The following is a 22,388-nucleotide window of genomic DNA, read 5'->3' on the forward strand; positions in this document are numbered from 1 at the left end:
TCACAGATTTACTCCTCTGAAACTTGTAAACTTAAAATTGCAACCTCTCGACCGGATTGTGGGTATAATGTTTGGTCCGGTCTCCTAGTGTCATTTCTGGAATGTAGAATCCAAAGTTGCAGATGAATAAAAGAGCCAAATTCTTTAACATTTCCAATCCATCCATATTGCTTTTTCGAGAGAAAAGTTAAGTTGTAAATACTGTAGCCAAATTATAGCACGGAGTGGTATGGATCTGAAACGATTTGAAATTAGAAGTTGGAAACACATATGAGCATAAATCACGCTCTAGCTCTACTTTATTGCTTCCCAAGGGATGGCTTGAAAGACTTCAACATCTACTTTAGACTGCTTAGCCAAGGCCACTGCTGGAGATATGAGTGGGTAAATCAAGCCTTAGTCACTAGCCTTGTGTCAGCGCCATTTTAGTATTTTAAAATATAAATAAAGTAAAATCCTGGCTTTCAACACCGCTACCAAAGCCTTGTATCTTACAAGTTTGGGTTGAGGGGAATCAAACTATACGTAAGTTGATCATGTTGCAAGGTGCTTCACATTATATCAAGCAAGCGCTTATCAGAATAGTGTTCCGATTTATCATCAAAAAATGTGTGTGGCAAAGTGCTAATGCAGCCACGAAGTAAAGATGCACATTGGAGAGGTGGAGTCCACTTTCTTCTGTTGGTAAACTTAACACGAGCTTCTTAGCTGCCCAAATAAATCCTATTATCATGCTATCCACTTTTTTGAAGAATTCTCAGCTGAAGATAGCAAGAAAGCTTGGCAAAGGAAAAGACAAAGAAAGGCATCAACTTTTTCGCTAATGATTACCTTATTAGAACATTGGAATTGAAAACAATGGAGTGCTCCAGGCCTCTAATGGCCGGTAGAAGCCCTGAGCTCCAACATTCCAATGTTTGTTCACAGCTAATGCTGTGCAGTGGAGTAACTAGCCCTTTGGCCGCCCGTGGCAGTCCCTGCATTTGCCACCCAACAGCGGATGAATTGAAGAGGAGGGGGGTGGTGTGCCGGCCAGATTCCTCTGATTGCTGCTACGTGAAAGCCGCAATAACGAGCAGGAAGGGGTACTGGCAATTGCTGCCTGAGACAACAGGTATGAGCAGGGACAGACTCGTGTCAACTGAGGGGGACTGTCCCCCCGGCCTCACCCCCGCCTGCTACACCACTGTTGTTGTGAACAAAATGCCTCATGGAGCCCGAGGGGATTACAATCCCATCGAGCTCTGTGAGCTTTTGTTTAACAAAATAGAACTTTCTGCCCTCTAGGGACAGAATGTTCGAATAGCCTTAGAGCCTGCCATATCAGCCATTAAAGGCTCGCTCCTTTGATGAAGGCTTTAACACTGGAGTGGGCCTTTAATGGCAGCTAGAGTCCGCTATGGCGGGTTCTAAGGCTATATTAGATAGGGGGAGTGATTTTTACCTTTCAATGAGCCCTTTTTCTTTCTTAAAGAGTGGATGGTAGTTACTATGATATCATAGATTGCATCTAGTTTCCCTGTTACCCAAGCCCCTAGATTTCTTTTGGCCCTTTAAGAGTAACCTCTTCATGATATCATGGGAAGTAAAGCCGATAACATAGAGAATATTATGACTTTAGTCTTGTTAGTATTTACTGTATATCCCCTAAGAATGATAATTTAATAATTGTTGTGAGTGCACACTAACTTTTATCCCTATCAGCTTTTAAAAACAAAATGCTGTTGAGGGCGCAGGGATCCTTGTATCTAGGTCTTTGTGTGGAATCATTAGACTTTTGGGCGCGGCTGTAATTTCCCCACTGTGCGGGCAAATTCCATGCATGCGCAAATCGGACGGCCCCTGTCGTCCGACGCATACGCCCACCATGCTAAGACGACAAGGAGAATTTAGAAGGAGCAATCATTTACATTTAACCTTCATAACAATAAAACCTAATTAGCATTTATAGTAGTCAATAGAGAGGATTGGCATGAGTTAAAGGGATTTATTAACAATCATATTAAGTTTTAATTGTTTTATTCTGTAAATATTAGTCTTTAGTCATTATTACAAATTCAAATAATCCTCGTAGTCAGGTTGCAATACAAGGCAAAATACCAAATTAGTAAGGATTACAAATAATATAGAGATAATACAACAAGGGTATTCCATAAAAACAAATCCCTAATGTAAATTCAGGGTCAAAATGTAAATTTACGCCAGAGTAAAGGAGTCAGTTCTGAAACCCAATAAAGAGTTCTGATGAGAGAATAAGATACAGAATTATAAACATTTGCATTTAAGCAACGGGAATTTTAAGATGAAAAGTATTTTCAGCTCGCAGGCAGGTCGCTCCCCACGCTGCTGCACGTATCTGCCTGCATTGTTTTTGCCTAATCTTGTATTTTTCCCCTGTGCCTAACTTGCATAGAGCTCTTCAACATCGTGAAGGAACTCTCCAACCCCAGTTCCAACACCAACGACATCCCACCAACGCAAGACCTGTGCGACTCGCTGGCCACCTTCTTCCACCGCAAGATTGCAAACATCCACGACTGCTTCAATGCCACGACCACTCTGACAACCACTGAGACCTCGGCCCCCACGACCACCATCTGCACCAACCGCCTGCTCTCCTGGTCCAACATCAACGACGACGACACCATCAAGATCATGAACACCATCCACTCCGGGTCTCCGTCAGACCCATGCCCACACCACATCTTCAACAAATCCAGCACATCCACCTGTGGAAAGTCAACAACACCTCCGTCAAGACAGCAACCTTCCCGGAGAGCTGGAAGCACGCCGAGATCAAAGCCTTACTCAAAAAACCCAAGGCGGACCCCAAGGACCTCAAGAACTTCCGGCCCATCCCCCTGCTCCCGGCAAAGGTCATCGAGAAGACCGTCAACGAACAACTGACTCGCTACCTCGAGGAGAACAACATCCTGGACCCCTCCCAGTCCGGGTTCCGCAGCAACCACAGCACCAAGACTGCCCTCCTCGCCGCCACCGGTGACATCAAGTCCCTGCTGGACAACGGAGAAACGGCAGCCCTCATCCTCCTGGACCTGTCAGCTGCCTTCGACATGGTCTGCCACCACACACTACTAACACGCCTCCACAACGCCGGGATCCAAGAGAAGGCCCTGGACTGGACCACCTCCATTCTCTCTGGCAGAACACAGCGCGTCCGGCTTCCCCCCTTCCGCTCCGAAGCCACAGAGATCATCTGCGGCGTACCCCAGGGCTCATCCCTCAGCCCAACTCTGTTTAATATCTACATGGCACCGCTCGCCAACGTCGCCCGTTGGCACAACCTCAACATCCTCTCCTATGCCGATGACACCCAGCTGATCCTCTCCCTCACCAAGGACCACCAAACCGCCAAAATTAACCTTCACGAAGGAATGAAGGCCATCGCCGAATGGATGAGGAACAGTCGACTGAAGCTGAACTCGGACAAGACGGAGGTCTCATCTTCGGATCCACCCCTTTGGCCTGGGATGAGTCCTGGTGGCCGACCACACTGGGAACCGCTTCAACACCTACTGACCACGCACGCAACCTAGGGGTCATCCTCGACCCCACCTTCTCCATGACTAAACAGGTCAACGCAGTCTCCTCCTTCTGCTTCAACACTCTCCGCATGCTCCGCCGGCTCTACAAGTGGATCCCCTCTAAAATGAGAAGAATGGTCACCCAGGCCCTCGTCAGCAGCAGGTTGGACTACGGAAATGCCCTCTGCCCAGGAGCCTGGGCAAAACTCCTGAGATGGCACCAACGCATCCAGAGTGCCTATGCACGTCTGATCCTCTACATCCCTCGCCACAGCCACATCACACCCCACCTGAGAGACCTGCACTGGCTCCCGGTCAACAAGAGGATAACCTTCAAGCTCCTCACCCACACACGCAAAGGCACTCGACAACAACGTACCAACGTACCTCAACAGACAACTCATCTTCTACACCCCCACCCGCCAGATCCGCTCCGCCGACTTCGCCCTCCCCACAGTCCCCCGCTTCTGAAGAGCGACCTCCGGCAGCAGATCGTTCTCCCACCTCGCCGCCAAGACCTGGAACACCCTCCCCATCCACCTATGGCAGACCCAAGACCTGCTGACCTTCAGAAAACTCCTCAAGACCTGGCTTTTCGAGCAGTAGCAGCATTCCCCACCCCAGCACCTTGAGACCCTCACAGGTGAGTAGTGCGCTTTACAAATTATATAATTGATTGATTGAGACATCTTTTGAAAGGAAAAGGACTTAAATGGAATCTCACACGAAGAGCGGTAACCCTAAGGATCTCAGTAAAAGAGTCCAGAGTGCTCTTAAATGCTAGAAGCCAGAGTGCCGAGAGAGTGTCGGGGGCACAGAGAGTGTGTCTACTCTAGGAACACACACTAATATAAACTGTAAGAATGCAAGTTGAAACAATTGACACATTTATGCATAACATTTTGCATTTTCTACCTAAAAAGTGTTTTTATTTATAAAATGATAAAAATTTGCTCCAGCACTATCATCAACATATATCTGAAAGTTCGCCATTTGAGAAAGAAATTCAGTATCCACCTTAAGCGATGTAGTCAGTAGTTCAAGCTAAAGGGCAAATACAGTTGGAGAGATTGGCCATCCATGCTGGGTGCTCCAGATGATACTAATTGTTCCTGCTAACTCAGACTTAGTTTTCACAGAGGCAGTGCATCCATCATAAAATGATGTGATAGATTTTTTGTGTTGGGAAGGAAAACCCATTACATCTTAAGTGGAAAACACACATTGCCATATCAAGAGCATGTAAAAGAGACTCATTTTACATGGTCAGTCCCATTTTTTTACAGATTGATGCTGATTTTTTTATTTTGTTCTGTAGATTGCGACCCTCCTAACCAGGCCTCAGTGCATGTGCTCTGGCCCCTAAAACAAAATGAGATTGGCTAGTTCCTAAATGGCATATTTAAAATACAACCATGGCATAGGAACTTAAATATCACATATGGACTGCCTCACTACAGTGCCATTTACTAGCGTAACTAGGCAAACATTACTCAGGGCAAGCTATGACTCTCTAATCAAACACCCATCAGGTGTTTTTAAGGATGATAACCCCCTGTCAGAGGCACGCTGCGTCATAGAGTCCTCGGGCCGAGACCTATTGTCCCTGCAAGGGCTCCAACAGACTACGGAGCTATTCGATCTTGTTAGAGAGATCCTAAGGTTAAAATACTTAAGGAGTATCTGATAATTTCAATAAAAAATGGCTCCTTAGTAATATTAAAACAAATACAACACTTAGAGAGAGATTATGTTTCAAGCATCTATGGGTCAACATGGTTCCACCACTTTATTGCTTAAGCCTTCTGGCTTTCATCAGGACCTTCTTATCGGCCCTCTAGTCGTTCTAAGCCTATATTCTCTTTTTACTGTGTTCTGATTGGTGTTCTATTAGAGAGTCATAGGTTGCCTTCCTTTTCAGGTGAATTAATTGCAGCTTGGGCGTAGGGCTAACCCACGCTAATTCCACCTCACTCTTTCTCATTTTATTTTGAGTAAACATAACTTCAGGCCTGCCATTGCAGCCTGGCAGCTACAGTTAGAACCTGAAGCCCGTCCTGTCAAAATGACTGGTCAAAACCTTCCTTTAAAATATGAATAAGGCCCCCTACATAGGCCTTGCAGCCCATAAAACAGGGTGTATGGTAATTAATGGCAGGAAATGTCCAAATGTAAAGTTAGCATGTCATTACAGTGACCCACAAACCATTTTCACTGTAGCAAGACTGGTTGGCCCATGGAGAAACACTGGGAAGCAATATGAGACAATTAGTTCTTCTATCTCCAGATTGGGACTAGCTAGAAACATGACCAGACCACTGTTTTTATATTGAAAAAAAGCCCAACTCAATGGGGGAGTTAGATTTTTTATAAATATTAAGCAAAAGTAACTGTGAGAAGTTGGCCTGGCATATGCTGTCCACTAGTTATAGAGGGAACCTTGCACTAGTCCAGAGAACCCTTTAGAGGTGATAGGTTAAAGACAACCTTTATTGAAAGTTATCCTAGTGGAAGCTATGGAGAGCAGACTTCAGGTTAAGTCTTGGAGGAATGTAAAGCAGTTGTTTTATCAGTCTATAATCTCGTGAATTACCAAATGAAAGGAGAACCACACCAGGTATATATATATAAAATATATGTATTTATTCTAAACACACCCTACTGGTCTCGTTATGAGGCTAGAGGTAAAAGCACATAAGTTACACTTAATAGCACACAGTAAATTAGCACAGGATACATTGAGCCCTGGGGGGGTACCAAACCATTTATTAAGAAAGTGGTATAAGAACCACAGCTTGACTAGACACAAGGCCTAGAGCCTGTAGAATCACTGGGCCCACAAGGAACCACCCAAGGCAGTGACACAGGGACTCACAGAGGACGTGTGCAGTGTGAGAACACAGCCGCGAATCACCGTTAGCTTCTATGGGGAAATTCGCGGTTGGAAATTTCAAGATAAAGGACACTTAGGAGAGAACTTTGAGAAAACCCCTTTAGACTTAAGGGGTTCTAGGGCCAACACCCACGGGAGCCCTGGAGTACTCGAGTTACCTCATCCAGGGAAGCCGGGTGCATAGGTGTCTTTTGGTGTCAGGAATCGTCGTTGATTTCAATGGTGATCTGCTGCAAAGTGCTATTGCCATAGAAGAGGAAAGTGTCCGGTGTGATCCAAGCCTGGATCAAAGATGAGAAGAACCTGAAACAAGAGGGGCAGAGTCTGGGTCACTTGCCAGTGACCAGGGGCACGATAGTCGAATGTCCACAGATGTCGGGTGATTTCAGGTGAAAGAGGTGAAGCTTGAATCTTCAGCCACGAGGACCAGGAGGCATTGATGACAACCAGGATATGGAATCAAGCTGTCCCACAAAGGATGTCAAGTGCTGCGGGGTCAGTGCCCGGATTGGACCCAATAAGCCTTGGCAACAGCAACCCATGCAGGAATCAAAGAAATGCTTTGGTGTGGACCAGCAAGGTCCGAGGGACTCACCACATGGTGGGGAGTCAGGGCACATCTGGAGCAACTAGGGAAGCCCAAGGAAAATCAGAGTTACCTTCACAGAAACCCACCAGTCGACAGACCAGGGATCGTGAAGGAGCATCAAGCGGAAATGTTATGTTATGTTATTATGAGCTTGTAAAGTGCCTTATCACCCAGAGGTATCTAAGCGCTATCAGCGGACACACAACACCAGTAAGAACACCAGACCACCCACTCACAGGGGCCCCCAAGCCTCCAAGAAGAGCACAGTCTTCAAATTCTTCCTGAAGAGAAGGAGATTAGTTTCTTTCCTAAGTTTAGCTGGAACAAGGTTCCACGCCGGGGGACAGTGCTCGAAAAGGCTCTCCCACCCTTGGATGCAAGGTTGAACCGAGGACATATCAAATTACACGCTTCAGTAGACTGAAGAGTCCTACTTGGCGTGTATTTAATAAGCCGGTCCTTGATGTAACTGGGGGCTGAGCCATAGACAGCTTTGTGTGCAATACAGAGGCTCTTAAATTTCGCTCTTTGAGCTATTGGCAGCCAAAGTAGGTCCCGTAGTAGGGGCGCAGCCCGGGTTCGTCTAGGCTTGTTGAAAATAAGCCTGGCTGCATGGTTCATCACGACCTAAAGTCTAGCCAGAAGGTTTTTTGGTAGGCCATAATATAAGGAATTGCCGTAATCCAGCCGTGCCAGGATCAGGGCAGAGACCGCCAGCCTGAGGGTGGAAAAGGACCGTAGTGAAGATAGTTTCCGGAGCTGGCCTAGCAGACTAACACAGGTGCCTACCACCGCCGACACCTGCTGTGTCATAGATACCCAAGCTCTTTACTGCTACTGCCGGTTCCGGAAAAGGCCCCAATTCGGCCGGCCGGAACAGATCACTCCACGGATTGGCTGCTGTAGTAATTGCCAGGACTTCCGTTTTATCAGGATTTATTTTTAGAGAGTTGTCCGACATCCAGTTTATAGTAAACTTGAGAATTTCTTGCATTCTCAAGTAGGCCGTAGATGAATGGTCAATCTGAATCAGAAATTGCGTATCGTCGGCATAATTGTAGACCCTGCAGTCCATCTGGTTCAGGGCTGCAATCAAAGGCTGTAGATATAAATTAAAAAGCAGGGGTGAAAGAGCTGAACCCTGGGGCACACCACAAGTTAACTTGGCTGGTTTTGACACTAGGACTGCCAGTTGAACTCGTTGTGAGGGATCCTTGAGAAAGGAAGTCAGCCAGGCCAGGACCGTGCCTTGTATCCCTTGATCCTTAATCCGCGATAAGAGTCAACAGTGATTATTGGTGTCAAACGCCGCGGATAAGTCCAAAAGGACCAGGGCCAAGAGTTTTTTTTCTCAGCCTTGAGTCTCAAGTCATCCAGCATGGAACGCATCACCAATTCCGTGCTTTGATGGGCTCTGAAGCCCGCCTGATTGGGCTCGAGAAGGTGATTGCCTTCGAGAAAATGGGTGAGAGAGTGCAATACATGTTGCTCCAGGATCTTGGCGAGAAAAGGTAGCTGAGAGATTGGCATAAAGTTCTTTAGGTTTTTAGGATCGGAACCTGGTTTCTTTAGAAGGGGAACACCCGTGCTTCCTTGAAATTGGAGGGGACAAGTCCCATCTCTAAGGAGCGGTTCAACAGGGCAAGAACTTTGTCCTCCATTCCAGACCAGCTCAGCTTAAAAATCTTAGGCGGGCAGGGGTCCGCTGGGGAACCTGATTTCACCCGGTTCATTATAGTAAATAAAGATTCCTTGGTGAGGACTGGCAGCCCCGTCAGGAAGTTCATTATTGGCCTCGAGGGAATAGAGGGAGGCTCGATAGAGCAAGGAAAGTTTGGGGTCTGCCTGATTTCAACCATCAGGTCCTTTATCTTATTCATGAAAAAGATTTGGAAGTCTTGGCAGTCCTTTAAATTGAAGGTCAGATTTGGCCCCTTAATCGTCCGTAGATAATTTAAGACTTTAAATACTTCTTTCTGCGGATTGACAGCCTCCAAGATTGCTGATTCATAAAATTCGGCCTTCCTCAGGCGGATGGCTTTTTTATATGCTGCAAACTGCATAGTATTGGCATCCCGCACGCTAGGCATGCGAGATTTACGCCAAGCTCTCTCGCATTGGCGGAGGACTTGTTTTGTTCTCTGAGAGCAGCAGTTTCCAATCTGGTTTAACTTCCCGCTACCTTGTGAGGAGCGGAAATTCACCTTCAATCAAATAGTGGTCTGACCAAGAACCAGGGGAGATCAAAAGCGGGGCATAAAGTGGGCAGGATGAACAGATCAGATCCAAAGTATGGCCCTTCTAATGTGTAGGCTCCCCCACCAGCTGAATAAGTCCCAGAGATACTAGGACCTCTTCAAATTGTTTAATCTGGCCATCCTTCGGGGTTATTTCCCACTGACAATTGAAGTCACCAAGCACCACCAATCCTTCATAGGGAGTACGGAGGTCATGAACCACTTTCAGAAAGGGTTCCATGAACCTAATTGTTGTGCTAGGTGGAGGGTATACTAAAAGGAATACAACACAATCTGTGGGGGAACAAAACTCCACACCCAGAACATCTGTGCCTTCAATGCACTCTAAACAGAGTGTTTCTGTTTTCAGAGTTTCTTTGAAAAGGAAAGCAATACCCCCCCAATGTTATCTGGACGGTTGGCATGAATAGCAGTAAAATTAGTGGGCAAGGCTGCCACCAGATCCGGCGTCGATGATTCGTTGAGCCAGGATTCAGTGACACAAAGGAGATCCAAGTTATCCTCATGCAAGAGGGAGAAAACCTCCAGACAGTGCCTCTGTAGGGAGCGGGTATTAAGTAATGAAAACCTACACCCCTGCCCGCTCACCTGCTTTGGTGGAATAGCTGGGAAAGGGGCCGTGATGACCAACTTAGGGCTTGCATGAGGTCTCAAAAGCCCCTCCCTCTTGAATTTCAATATTGTTTTATCGAGCAGCGGATGGGCCGCGGAATCACAACACAGCAGGGTCTGCCTAGAATATACCAAAGGGGGACAAGGGGTCCTGGCCCTGGGCCCGACCTGGCGTGGACGGGCGCAGACGGGCTCGCATTTGGCGAGCCCGTGGCACGCCCGCTGTGCGGTGGCGCCGCCATTCCCTAAAGTAGCAATCACCAGGGAAGGCCTGCCTGCTCCGTCCATGGAAGGAAGTCACTCCGAGGGGAGCCCAGCTATAGGTCAATAAGCCCTCCACTCAAGCGGCACCAGCCGTGGTGGAACGGGGCTGATGACCAGCGTTTTGACCGGAGTGCAAAGTGAGTAAAACACACATACACAATACACTTAGGCAAACAATATATTAAAAGAGTGTAACTCTCCCCAAATTTAAAACAGTATCAGCGGCTGAGCAAATTAGCAATAAGGTGCAGTGCTGGTCAGCATGAAAGATTTAATCAATAGACTGTGCAAAGTAGCAAGCAGGGCACTCCGTAGTAGAGCAGCTAGCGCCTCACCAGAGAAGCGCGTCCGCTGCGCGACGGCACCGCCATTCCCTAAAGTAGCAATCACCAGGAAAGGCCCGCCTGCTCCGTCCCCGGAATTGAGTCACTCCAAGGGGAGCCCAGCTATAGGTCAATAAGCCCTCCACTCAAGCGGCACCAGCCGTGGTGGAACGGGGCTGATGACCAGGGTTTGGACCGGAGTGCAAAGTGAGTAAAACACACATACACAATACACTTAGGCAAACAATATATTAAAAGAGTGTAACTCTCCTCAAATTAAAAAAAGTATCAGCGGCTGTGCAAATTAGCAATAAGGTGCAGTGCTGGTCAGCATGAAAGATTTAATCAATAGACTATGCAAAATAGCAAGCAGGGTGCTCTGTAGTAGAGCAGCTAGCGCCTCATCAGAGAAGCGCGTCCGCTCTGCGACGGCGCCGCCATTCCCAAAAGTAGCAATCACCAGGGAAGGCCCGCCGGCTCCGACCCCGGAAGTGAGTCACTCCGAGGGGAGCCCAGCTATAGGTCAATAAGCCCTCCACTCAAGCGGCACCTGCCGTGGTGGAACGGGGCTGATGACCAGCGTTTTGACCGGAGTGCAAAGTGAGTAAAACACACATACACAATACACTTAGGCAAAAAATATATTAAAAGAGTGTAACTCTCCTCAAATTTAAAACAGTATCAGCGGCTGTGCAAATTAGCAATAAGGTGCAGTGCTGGTCAGCATGAAAAATGCAGTGCTGGTCAGCATGAAAAATTTAATCAATAGACTGTGCAAAATAGCAAGCAGGGCGCTCCGTAGTAAAGCAGCTAGCGCCTCACCAGAGAAGCGCGTCTGCAAGAAGCAAGCTCACGGAACACTCGTGGAGTGTAGGCCCACAATCTTTGGTGCAGATGGTGCTCGGGGCTTAGGCTACAAGTAACCCAAAGCACAACTGCAAGAGACGTCGAGAAGGTAATGCACTTGCAAATGTGCACGGTGTCCAGGAGTTCTGGTTCCACACCACTTAACGAGGGCTGTGGGTCTCAGCTTTGCTTGGGATTCGGGTCGACCTCTGAGAAGTCTGGAAATCCTCTTCCTGGGCTGCAAATACTTCAGAGTCTGGTAGGAGCTTCGGAGATGCAGACCAGCAATTGCTTTGTTGGTGCCTGCCAAGCAGCGGAGTCACTCCTTGACCCCAAGTGACATTCTTCCATCCTCTAGTCGTTAGTAGAGTGTTGAAGTTCCAGGATTCAGTTTCAGTGTTCCGTCCAGGTATAATCTAAAGTCCTGTTGCCAGGGTTTCCTTACTTATACTAAAGAAAGGGGTTGGACATACTCTGGGGACCCACCTATGGCGGAGTTTTGAAAGAGGGGTGGCTATACCCATTTCCTTTGTCCAGTTTCGCACCAGAGCAGGGGCTGGTACCCCCTGCAACCAGTTAGACCTGGAATATGCACAGGGACACCAAATGTGCCCCCAGTGCAGACTTCAAAGCACTCTCAGAGTGCACCCACCCAGCCTCAATACACTAAAGCCTGTCTGGGAGGTGGTTACACCTCCCTGTGACAGGAAACCTATTGTCCAGGCCTCCCCTGCAGGAGTTTCGGTTAGCAGCAGGAGGGCAGACTCGTGTCTGTGGCTGCAGCATCCATTTTTTGAAGCCAGGGCTCTTTAAAACTAGTACCGGGTATGCCGGTGTGTACATGTCTCTCCCTCTAGGAGGGTGGAATTCTACCCCCCGCCAGGACTGGAGGGTGTAGGATTCCACAGTGTTTGACACCAAACACGACGTGTTTCCATGCAGCCATTCCAAAGTTAGCATTTACCGCAAGGTTATAATGCACTTAAGAGTATCTGGTCTGGCTGCATCACAGAACAGCCCCAGAAAATAGATTCCGAAGGCTGCAGAGGGGTCCTGCTCATGCATGGGCACCCTCTTACACGAAACCAAGCACCCTGCCTTCAGCATTGATAAGGCCTGCCATAGGGGTTTCTAAGTGCAGTGATTTAAGTTAGATATAGGTAACCTATATCTTAGTAAGGGGTGCATGCACCACCTTACCCAGGCTGCAGTAGCAATCCTGTGGTGTCATTTTGGAAGGCTTCCCTGGGGTGGCATTATACATGCTTCAGCCCCTGGTAGGTCTCGGGGGTACCTAAGCCCTCAGTACCTGGTGTACCATGTACTAGGGGCTCACAACGGTACCCCAGTAACCAAACTGGAGTGTACCTAAAGTACATGGAACTAATTTATAGAGGAAAGCAGATAGGCTGAGGCCCTGAATATAAGGAAAAAAGTGGGGGCAACCATGTAGTCAGATTCCCCCTTAGTACAGCCACTTTTTAGAAAGTTACCTTTTCCCTGCTAGACAAACCTGGACGCTAATTTGCATTAGCTCTCTAGCAGTTGCCACTGAGTGCTTAGCACTGATGAGGTGTGAAAACTGCTCCCAGAGCAGAGACTATGGCTTGGGTGTTGGGAGGTGTTTTTGTAACCCTGACAGGAATACCAGTTAAGCTGTGCCCAGGAACTTAATTTACTTTATAGTAAAGTGGCCCCTCTTATCTCAAGCAATTATTAGGTTACCCCTGAACATGCCTGTAGGAAATGTGCCTTTTCTGCATGGTCACCATTGATATTTTGCCTTTTGCTCGAGCCTAAATTATTGCTGGCTGTGTAACTCTGTGCACTCTACTCCTGATAACCAGTGGTAAAATGCCTATGTACTTCCTTTCATTTTGTTTATTAAGTTTTACTCGGATTGAGGCAAGCGTGAAACCCAGTCAGGTGAAGTACCTCCATAACTGGTTTAAAGTGACCACAGGGCTGCTCATTACCCTGACCAAACCTCTGGGTGGGCACACAGGCTGTGCGCAAAGGGAGAATGGTTTCTTCATCTTGGATTTAGTGAAAGAGGTGCACCTTGGGATTGTTTGAAGTATGAGAAGTGGGGTAACCTCTGGGAACAATTGCCCTATTGGTAAGGGAGGGGCCAGGAGTCACCCCATCCACAAGCAAGTGCTATACTAAATGTGACACCCGAAAACAGCTTATTCAGAGCACTTGTAGACCTGAGGAAGAGTATATGCGACCTGGTGTCTGTGACATCCGAGCAGCTCTGAAGGACTGGACATGGCCCCCTTTGTACCCAGAACAAAGCAATGGAATCCAAGAAAATGACTACAGAGACACAAAATGCTAAAGCGGCATTTTCCTGAAATGTCCCGGTGACCAGTAGCAGCTGGACCTTAACTTGAACTTACTTGGACCGTGCTGGTGGCCTCTGTTTGAGTGAGACTTAAGTGAGTCTGTTCCTGAGGTCCTGGGATCCTTGACTGTGTGTACCTGGACTTCTCTTAACATCTCTGAAAACTTGGGACTTAGAAAATATTTGGATTTTAAGACCTCGGTAGAGCTTGGGCAAGCCTGCCAAGCCAATCAACACAAAAATGCTCTATTTATAAGCAATCACAGGCATGGTGGTGTTGGCACATGTGTATCAAGTCAAGTATTTCAATTTGCTCAAAGCATATCATAAAAGTACATTGAACACATACATCATAAAACAACAATATTAAATTCTCAGATAAAATATTTTCAATACATCTCAAAAACTAGAATGTAAAACTTTAGATAAAAACCATGATAGATAAAAACCAACAGTTGTGGTAGGTAAATATTGCAGAAACATTAACTCTAGACATTCTTGTCTAACATTCAACAGGTTCAGAAGTGAATGAAGAAACTTGCCTTTAAGAGTGTTTAATCTGGGGCAAATAAAAACAATGTGCAAAGTACCTGAGCTAGAGACCAAGTCACGATCGCATACAGGGAGCTCAAACATCTTATGCCACTCAGTGTAACCAAACAAAAGCTGAGAAACAAATTCAACCTAAAATGAGTTAAAAGTCTTCTGTGGTAGCAGGCATAGCTAAAGTCAAGTAAAATTGTTCCAGATTATAAATTGAGTTGACCGTATGGTAATGAGTCACTGAGCGCTTTGCCATATAATGGACTTTCCTCTCTGTGCTCACCTTGGCAAGGAAGGCATGTTTGACCCACAAAATGTTGTTCTTGGTAATAACGGCTGGGTCACAAAAAGTTAAGGTCAACAGAGGTCTCTCAGTGTGCTCATAATAGAGTGCAGCCAAGGGATACAAAACATACAATCCAACCCCAAAACAATCCCTTTATATCAATTTTTCAAAATCAAGTTCATCATTCAACCATACCAAAAGCCACAATAGCAATGGATGGACACAAATGAAATCTGAAATATAATTCAAGACTAATTACTTGCGTGCAATTTCAGAAGGAGTACATTGGGGGACCTTTAGTAGGCATCTTAAGAGTTTATTTTCTACAATCTGTATGGGAGTACAAGGCATATAGCACACACCCAAAACTGACAGTGGGAATACATTTGGGTTTATATATGGCAGTAATCGACTCGGTATGACTGCGTCCCAATTAAAGCGAAAAGTCACCTACGCTGTGCGCTACTGTTAAAGGACTGGATGTTGTCATCAAACAGGGAATGCCATTTAGGCTGAGAATCCAGAAGAATACCCATATAACGAAAATGTTCAACCCTGCTAATAAGTTAACATTTAACCATAAATGTCCTCATTTTAGTGGTCTTGGCCAAACACCATGGTATGAGATTTAGAGAAATTACTGTTGAGGTCCAAACTATCCATAAAAACGATGAAGCAATCTAGCAGATGCTGCAGACCAATGGTTGTACGTGTGCTCAAAACTGTATCATCCTTATATAGCAGAGCTGGCACAGGTCTTCCACCAACAATAGGAATGTCCTTACAATGCCCAATTAAAAATGCCTCTACGTGGTTAATATAGAGAATAAAAGTAAAGATGCTAAGATACAGCCCTGTCGAACTCCTTTTCTGAGCTTAAAGTGTGGCACTTACCGTCAGGGTGATACCTCAAAGATGCCGAAAACCCCTCATGCAAATTTGGCATTAAAGCGACATTTCGACCCCCAGGGCTCCATCATGACCCAGAGCTTATCTCTGTTAACTGAGTCAAAGGCCGTGCTGAGTTCCATGAAGCACAGGTGAATGGCTCCCTTTTTTGCTTTCCAGTATTTTCTAATGAGAATGTATAAGTTTAAATTCCACTTGATGGCTGTTCTAAAACCATATTGAATATCTGATAGGATATTATGCTCATAAGCCCAATATGTAAGTTGATCCGGCACTACCTGCCCAAAGATTTTTACTTCAGCATCCACTAACGAAATGGGGCTAAAGAATCCCGGGTCTGCTTGTTTCCCTTTTTAAATATAGGGACAATCACTGACGTCTGCCAGGAGGTGGAATCTGACCAGGTCAGCTGTATTTATATGCAAATTTACTAAGGGCAACCAAAGATCAATACAGGATTTGTACAGATTCCCAGGTACCCAATATGGGCCAGGAGCTTCCCCAGATGAACGGGCTAGATTAGCAGATTGCACCTCTTCCCAGCAAAAACTAGGCTCCTGCATTTCTCCAGGACTAGTTAAAACAGATGGTGGCCCATCAGAATTATAAATAGTCTCAAAACGGGAGGTCAAAGGGTGGGGGGATTTTGTTAACACTAGGTTAAACATGGATTCCAGGTTAAAAAATGTCTGGTTCACCAATTTCCGAAAAGCTGTGCTGTTCTTTAGAGAATAGGGGGCAACTAAATCCTCCCAAGCCTTCTTTCTTGGGGTGCTTTTTCGCTCTTTGAAGGCTAAGTTATACTGAGCCTTAGCCTTCCTCACCTCGTCCTAGATCCACGGCACTTTATGCAGGGCCACCAACAGATTTTCATGAGCCTTACAGCAAACCATTTGCTGCCTAAAATGTGAGGTCCATCCCAGCCCTGGTGAGTCCCAACTTCACTGCGCTACAAATATTAACAGAAGACTCCTGGATGCTACTATCGGGTATGTCCTTCTTCAGACAGGTAATAAAGTCAGAATGGCTTGAGACAACCAGACTCTTTAAAAACTCTGCAGGGACAATCCTTGCCCAGCTAATCCTGCAACCTTGGTCTGCAGAAACTACTGGCTCCTTGTATATAAGGGTATAGCAGACCTTGATTTCTTTCTACACACTACATTTGAGTGTCTAGCTTTTCCACATTATTCACAGAGACCCTTAGCATCCTCTTTATTGTTGTTTGAGGAATTAACCACTGCCACAAATGTCATTGAATAATCTGGTTACTGGTCCCTTTAGCTTTTTTACAAGTTTTCACAAGACATCCATCGTCTCCATTTGCCCCGTCCCAGTGTTGGTATTCTATAACAGCTACTGCTTCTGCTGCTGTAAAAGGGGGATTAAGGGACTCCGCCATTTCTGCTGTGATTCATGCGATCGTAACCTACTACAGATGGAACAGGTTTCTTATGTTAATTTTAAATGTGTGACGACTAACAGTGAAAAAAACTACACATTGTTTTATTATATGAGGAGATGAAACAACTCAAACGAAATGCGAAATGAGGCATTGGGAAAAATATATACATTACTTTTATTTCAGTCAGCTGTGCACATAAGCAATTGCATCACAAGCCTGACTCTCACATAGTGGGTGGAAAGAGCTTTTTAAACATACAATATCAATAAAACACAAATGATATGAGTAAACCCAATACTGGTATGGAAAAATATAAACTTCTAATATCAGTTTCTTCACTGACATTTCACATGCATCAAACGCAATACTTAAAATTACACGTACCAGATTGGCTCCCTTCATTAGATTTGATTTATGTCAACTTATTTCACACAACGGGGTGGGGGTGGGGTGGGCAATGGTTAGTATGTAGAATCGCTTCACTATTGGTTCTGAGACAGCGCTAGGAGTACGCCTGTGATGGCTAAAGACTGTTTGCCGGTCTCACAGGCTAATTAATAGCCATTGTTTTCATTGGTGGCCCTCCGGTGCTGGTGGAAACACCAAAGTTGCATAATGAGCACTTTCAGCAGACATTTGTTGTGATAGCTGTGACTTAGAAAACTGCTCGCTGACTGATGGTGACATCCTCATTTTCAAAGCAGGAATCTGTGTTATACTTCTCTTAGTATGACATTGATTCATTGCATGGAACAATAAATTGCTGACTTCAGCTAAGAAAACTCATATTTAGCAAAGCCAAATATTTAAAAGTTTTTAGCGCGCTCTTTTTTTTTTCATGTTGTAAAATACTAAGATACATTCAATTTGTTTGAAAGAAGAGGGATGAAAATAGGTACATATAGCAAGTTTGTACCCTTTACGTGGGGCTCCATGCCTTACAAACTTTTGATTTTATTTAATGAATCAACGCCTTCTGGGTCATCATTGGCCTCAATTAACGAATTCACATGATAACATAATTTGTAAATCGAAAGTTTGGTGCATATTGAGTGAGCTGTCCCATCTTGGCAACTGATGTAAGAGAAAGAAACCGAGAGGGCTGAGGCTAATACCACGCGGAACAATGAAATACTTGTATCCCACTATAAATCGCTCCCTAATACCCGCTCCGTCAGTAATTTCACTAACCTTCCTTCTTTTTTGCCTAAAACATATTTAATTAGGAAGATGAGCGTCATATCCCATGCTATAATTGGCACTTGAATGATTATCAGAATCACTGAGTGGGTTCCTTAAACGTGTTTTAATTACAAGGTCTGTTGCCTTGTTAAATTATTAGCACAAAAATTACTTATCTTGTCATGCTCCTATTTTATTATTTAAATGAACATAGCAAGGTCATTCTTAGTCACACTTCACGCTTTTGTATAGATTGCATGAATCGAATACACTGTACAATTTTTCTAAAAAGAAACTAAGGCTGAAACTGAAACAGGCTCTTTGCTTCTTATAGTTTCTGTTTTTCGATTTTGCAAAAATGTGCTATTATTGCCAGGCAGTAAAATGTGTGCATTTTTTTCGATGATGCATCTGAATTGTGAAGGGGTGAGAGTGGGCAGTGAAAACAGTCAGTCTTAGACATGCGTAGCCAAGCGCACGAGAAGCAGTGTGTGCACATGGAGGTAGTCTTGACAGGCGAGCACTGTGACCCACAATGTGTATGCATCTCTGGTGTAGCAAGAGTGCCATGACCCAGCGAGTAAAATGGGCACCCAACCTACTGGTTTAGTAGGAAAAGGTAGCCATGATTGGGGCATAGTGAAGTTGCCATAATCCCTTGCCTACGTGCTACTGCACCTGCTGCAGTAGACATTGAGACTCATTGAAGTTCCGGCTGAAACATTCCCCTGTTGGATCTATCTAACCTGTCTAGTTCATCCCCTTTAAATAGCCTTATTGCCATTTCACACAGGGTTCCCCTTTGTAAATCCCCACATAGAGTTTTGGATACTGGTGTATTGGGATCTCTGGAGGAAATACTCCTGGATCATTAAGGGGTACCGTTAACATACCCTCAGAATTGAGAATTTGCTGGATAATCGATAATTCCACACCCTATTGTTTCTATAATTCCTCGTTTTCCCACAGTTCAATCAGAGATTTTGCCAGCATGGAGCAAATGTAGACCCCTGCAGGAACACACTGTATCAGGGATAAGTCAACAGATCTTGTCACTTGGATGAGGCTGGTAACTCCTGTCCATGGCCCCTTCTGAATTACCAGGCAATTCGATATCAGTCTCCAAATCTCCAGCTATCCCTCAACGTTTGCTGCCATTTGAGATTTGCAGGACCTTTACCATTTCTTGTAGACCTTTTTAGCTTAAAGCACATGCTAAGATTAAATATCATTAGTCGAGGTCTAAAGTGCAGATAGCAGACTGTTACACAGGGCTTGAACACTGACTGTAAGATGCAAATCTAAAGGTATCGACAAGATCCATGGTGTAGAAAATTCGCCTTTTCTGCAAGATCCTCCGAGATTTTTCGCCTTTTTCTGGACCCTATTTTTGATGACTTAGAGCTCTATGCACTGTTAACCCTGTAGAACAGTGACGTGCGTGTGCTTCCCATTAAAACATTTTGTAATTGTCTTAACCCTTATTAGAACATTTAAATCATCTTTAAGGCCATAGTAATTGGTGTGCGAGTACATCCACGCCCTGGAATACCATTTTATGGACCGTTTGTGGACTGCAACACCTATTGAACCCTCCATTACAGCAGCAGTGAAAACATGACTTCAGGACTACCCTGAGTACCCTGACAGCAGAAAATTGGCCCTGCTACACGGCCCAGTGAAATCATCCTTTAAACTGGAAGGAAAACCTGATTTTAAAGATTAAATAGGTCACCCTTAAGTACACCTTGCTGCTCACAAGGTAGGGTGCATAATATTTAAGAGTGGAACATATGTGTCATTAAAAATGGCAAGCTCGTTGGTGAGTAAGCCCAAAATGACATTGTCACTGTCCAGGCTGTACCTGGCACATAGAACAAGTCACTGTATAGAATATATGCTTCAATATATAATTCTTTACCTGTAACAGCTACAAGTGCCACTCAAACACTTATTTTTATATTTAATAAATAATAAACATTCAATCTAATGGTACCTATGATTTTTATTAAAGGTATTAGGGATGCCTATTTTAGGAAGTTACCCTTTACCTATCTTAGCTTTCAGCAAGCTAATTAGAATTCCCCTCTGCCAACTCTCAGCATGTACAAGGACAAAATGAGACATGGACGAGGTGTGAAATTTCTCCTAAGAGTTATACATTAGGTCAACTTGAGTGATAGGTCGACCTGATTGGGAAGGGATGACTCCTCTGCCCTCAGCAGCATACTCAGAATGGGGTTGTGGGTATCAAGTTGGCACAGCAGTGTAAAATCCTGCTGGGCTGTTTGAACTACACATAAAACTTTGGAGCAAAAGGAAGCAAACCGAATGCCAGGGCAGTTCTTGTGTATCCCATCAGTGGGTGCTACACTACCCCACTTTTGTCCTACAAGATGCCTGTCTCCTGCTTTGTTGAGGGTACAGGGACATCTCCAAACTCGATTTTAGTGTCAGATGTGGGAGCACACTAATTATTTCCCTATAACTCTCCCACAGACTTTCCTTGCTCTCAGAAACAAGGTTTCATCTGACAATTTTGAAAATGCCCTGGCACATGGCATTCCGGGTCTGTTTGCTCTACATCAAACAGGAACTACTGATGAAGTGGGTAGAGGTGCCCCAAGAACTTTTAGCCAATTGATTAGGGTGTGCCCAGGCATCACCCCCTCCCATTAGTGGGTGCCAAGCATAAATGTGTCACCCCAAGGTACAGTCCTGAGAAAACTTTCTGGACCTGGTAAAGAACAGAAGCTGAAGTGGATGGAACCTGTTGTCTGTGACCTGAGAGGATTAGACCTGCTTCCCCTTGAACCCAGGACAAAGAAGTGGACTCCAAGGGTCTATGTTGCTACGTGGACACAACAAGCTTCAAGATGATTATTTGTAAAGTGCCCTGCTGACCAGTGACAACTGAACTTAGACTGTATTTTGCTGATCGGATGGCCTCTTCCTGATATTGTAGTGTCCTCCCCTGAGGTCCTGGGGGTGTTTAAGTGTAGTCCTGTGCTTGTTTGGTCAACAGAAGAAAGTTGGGAAGTTTTGTGACCAGGGCTCCATCGCAGTCGGCCACAAATCACACCTAGGGGCTCATTATGATCGCGGACGGACTTGAATCCGTCCGCGACCATAGAGGAGGAGGGAACCTCCGCATGGCCTGTGGAGTTCCCTCCTGTCAAATTAGGATGTGACCGCCACCCTGGCGGTCACATCCTCTATTTTTACCATTGCTGCGGGTGCGGCTTCAAGCTGCACCCGCCGCAATGGTAAAAATGCATTCAATGCATTTGTTTGCAGAAAGCGGCAGGCACCATGCGGTGCCTGCCGATTACTGCATACAAATGCAGGGGGGTACCATAGGTACCCTCCATGTGCACCCCCACCCCACTTCACCCAGGGGGCCCGCAACGGGCCCCCGCAGTGAAGTTACACATGCTTTTCCACGGCGGAAAAGCCGCCGTGGAAATGCATCTCTTTTACACCATCCTAATTTGGCTGGCGGTCTTTGATAGACACCGCCAGCCACGTTACAGCTTTTCCGCCGCGGTTGTAAGTCAACCACGGCGGAAAAGCGGCGGACTGAAACCAGGACCCACCAGCCATCCTAATGTGGCGGTGGGTCTTTGGTGGGTCCGCAGAGGATTTTCCGCATCCTCCGGGCCGGCGGTGGCTTCCGCCGGCCCGAAGGATGCGGAAAATCCTCCATCATAATCAGCCCCTTAGTTCCTGGTCTTTCCCTTCCATAGACTGTCATTGGCGCTTTTCAGGGGTTTGTTCTATTGCTAATTAAAACTTTAAAATCAGATATCATTGGTTCTACTTACTTGATTTTTGTCATTTCAGTGTCATTCTGTTTATTACATTTTACTCTGTGTTTTTAATCTGATTTGTGATTTTATTGCTTGATGTTTTGACTTTATTACTGTTTTGATGCATCATGAGCACTTTTGCAAATTTCCCTAAGTTAAGCCTGTTTGCTCTCTGCCATAGCTGCTAGGGGCTTGAAATCAGGTTAATTAAATTACTTTGAGGGTTCCCGCTGACAAGACTTGTGGTTATTCCTTGAGGTGAGCAGTCGCCTATCCCAAATAATAATCCAATTTCTTGCACACAGTGAAACTGACAATCACTCTACAGTAAGGGACCAATTCAACAATGGGAAGAAGTCCTATAATAATACCTCTCCAGTAAAGTTCAAGTGTATATACATAGAAATGCATCAGCTAACGCAATCCTTTCAATCACACACAGAGGTAAAACTTGATTCATATGAATTAGCAGTGGCTGATATTAATTTAAGCATTCCTTTGGTCTCTCTTTGTTTTCCTGATGATACATATAAGGCATCAGGTTAAGCAGATCCATTGCCAAATAGTTACATTATGT

The sequence above is a fragment of the Lissotriton vulgaris genome, chromosome 7, assembly GCF_964263255.1.
Source record: "Lissotriton vulgaris chromosome 7, aLisVul1.2, whole genome shotgun sequence".
NCBI lineage: Eukaryota > Metazoa > Chordata > Amphibia > Caudata > Salamandridae > Lissotriton > Lissotriton vulgaris.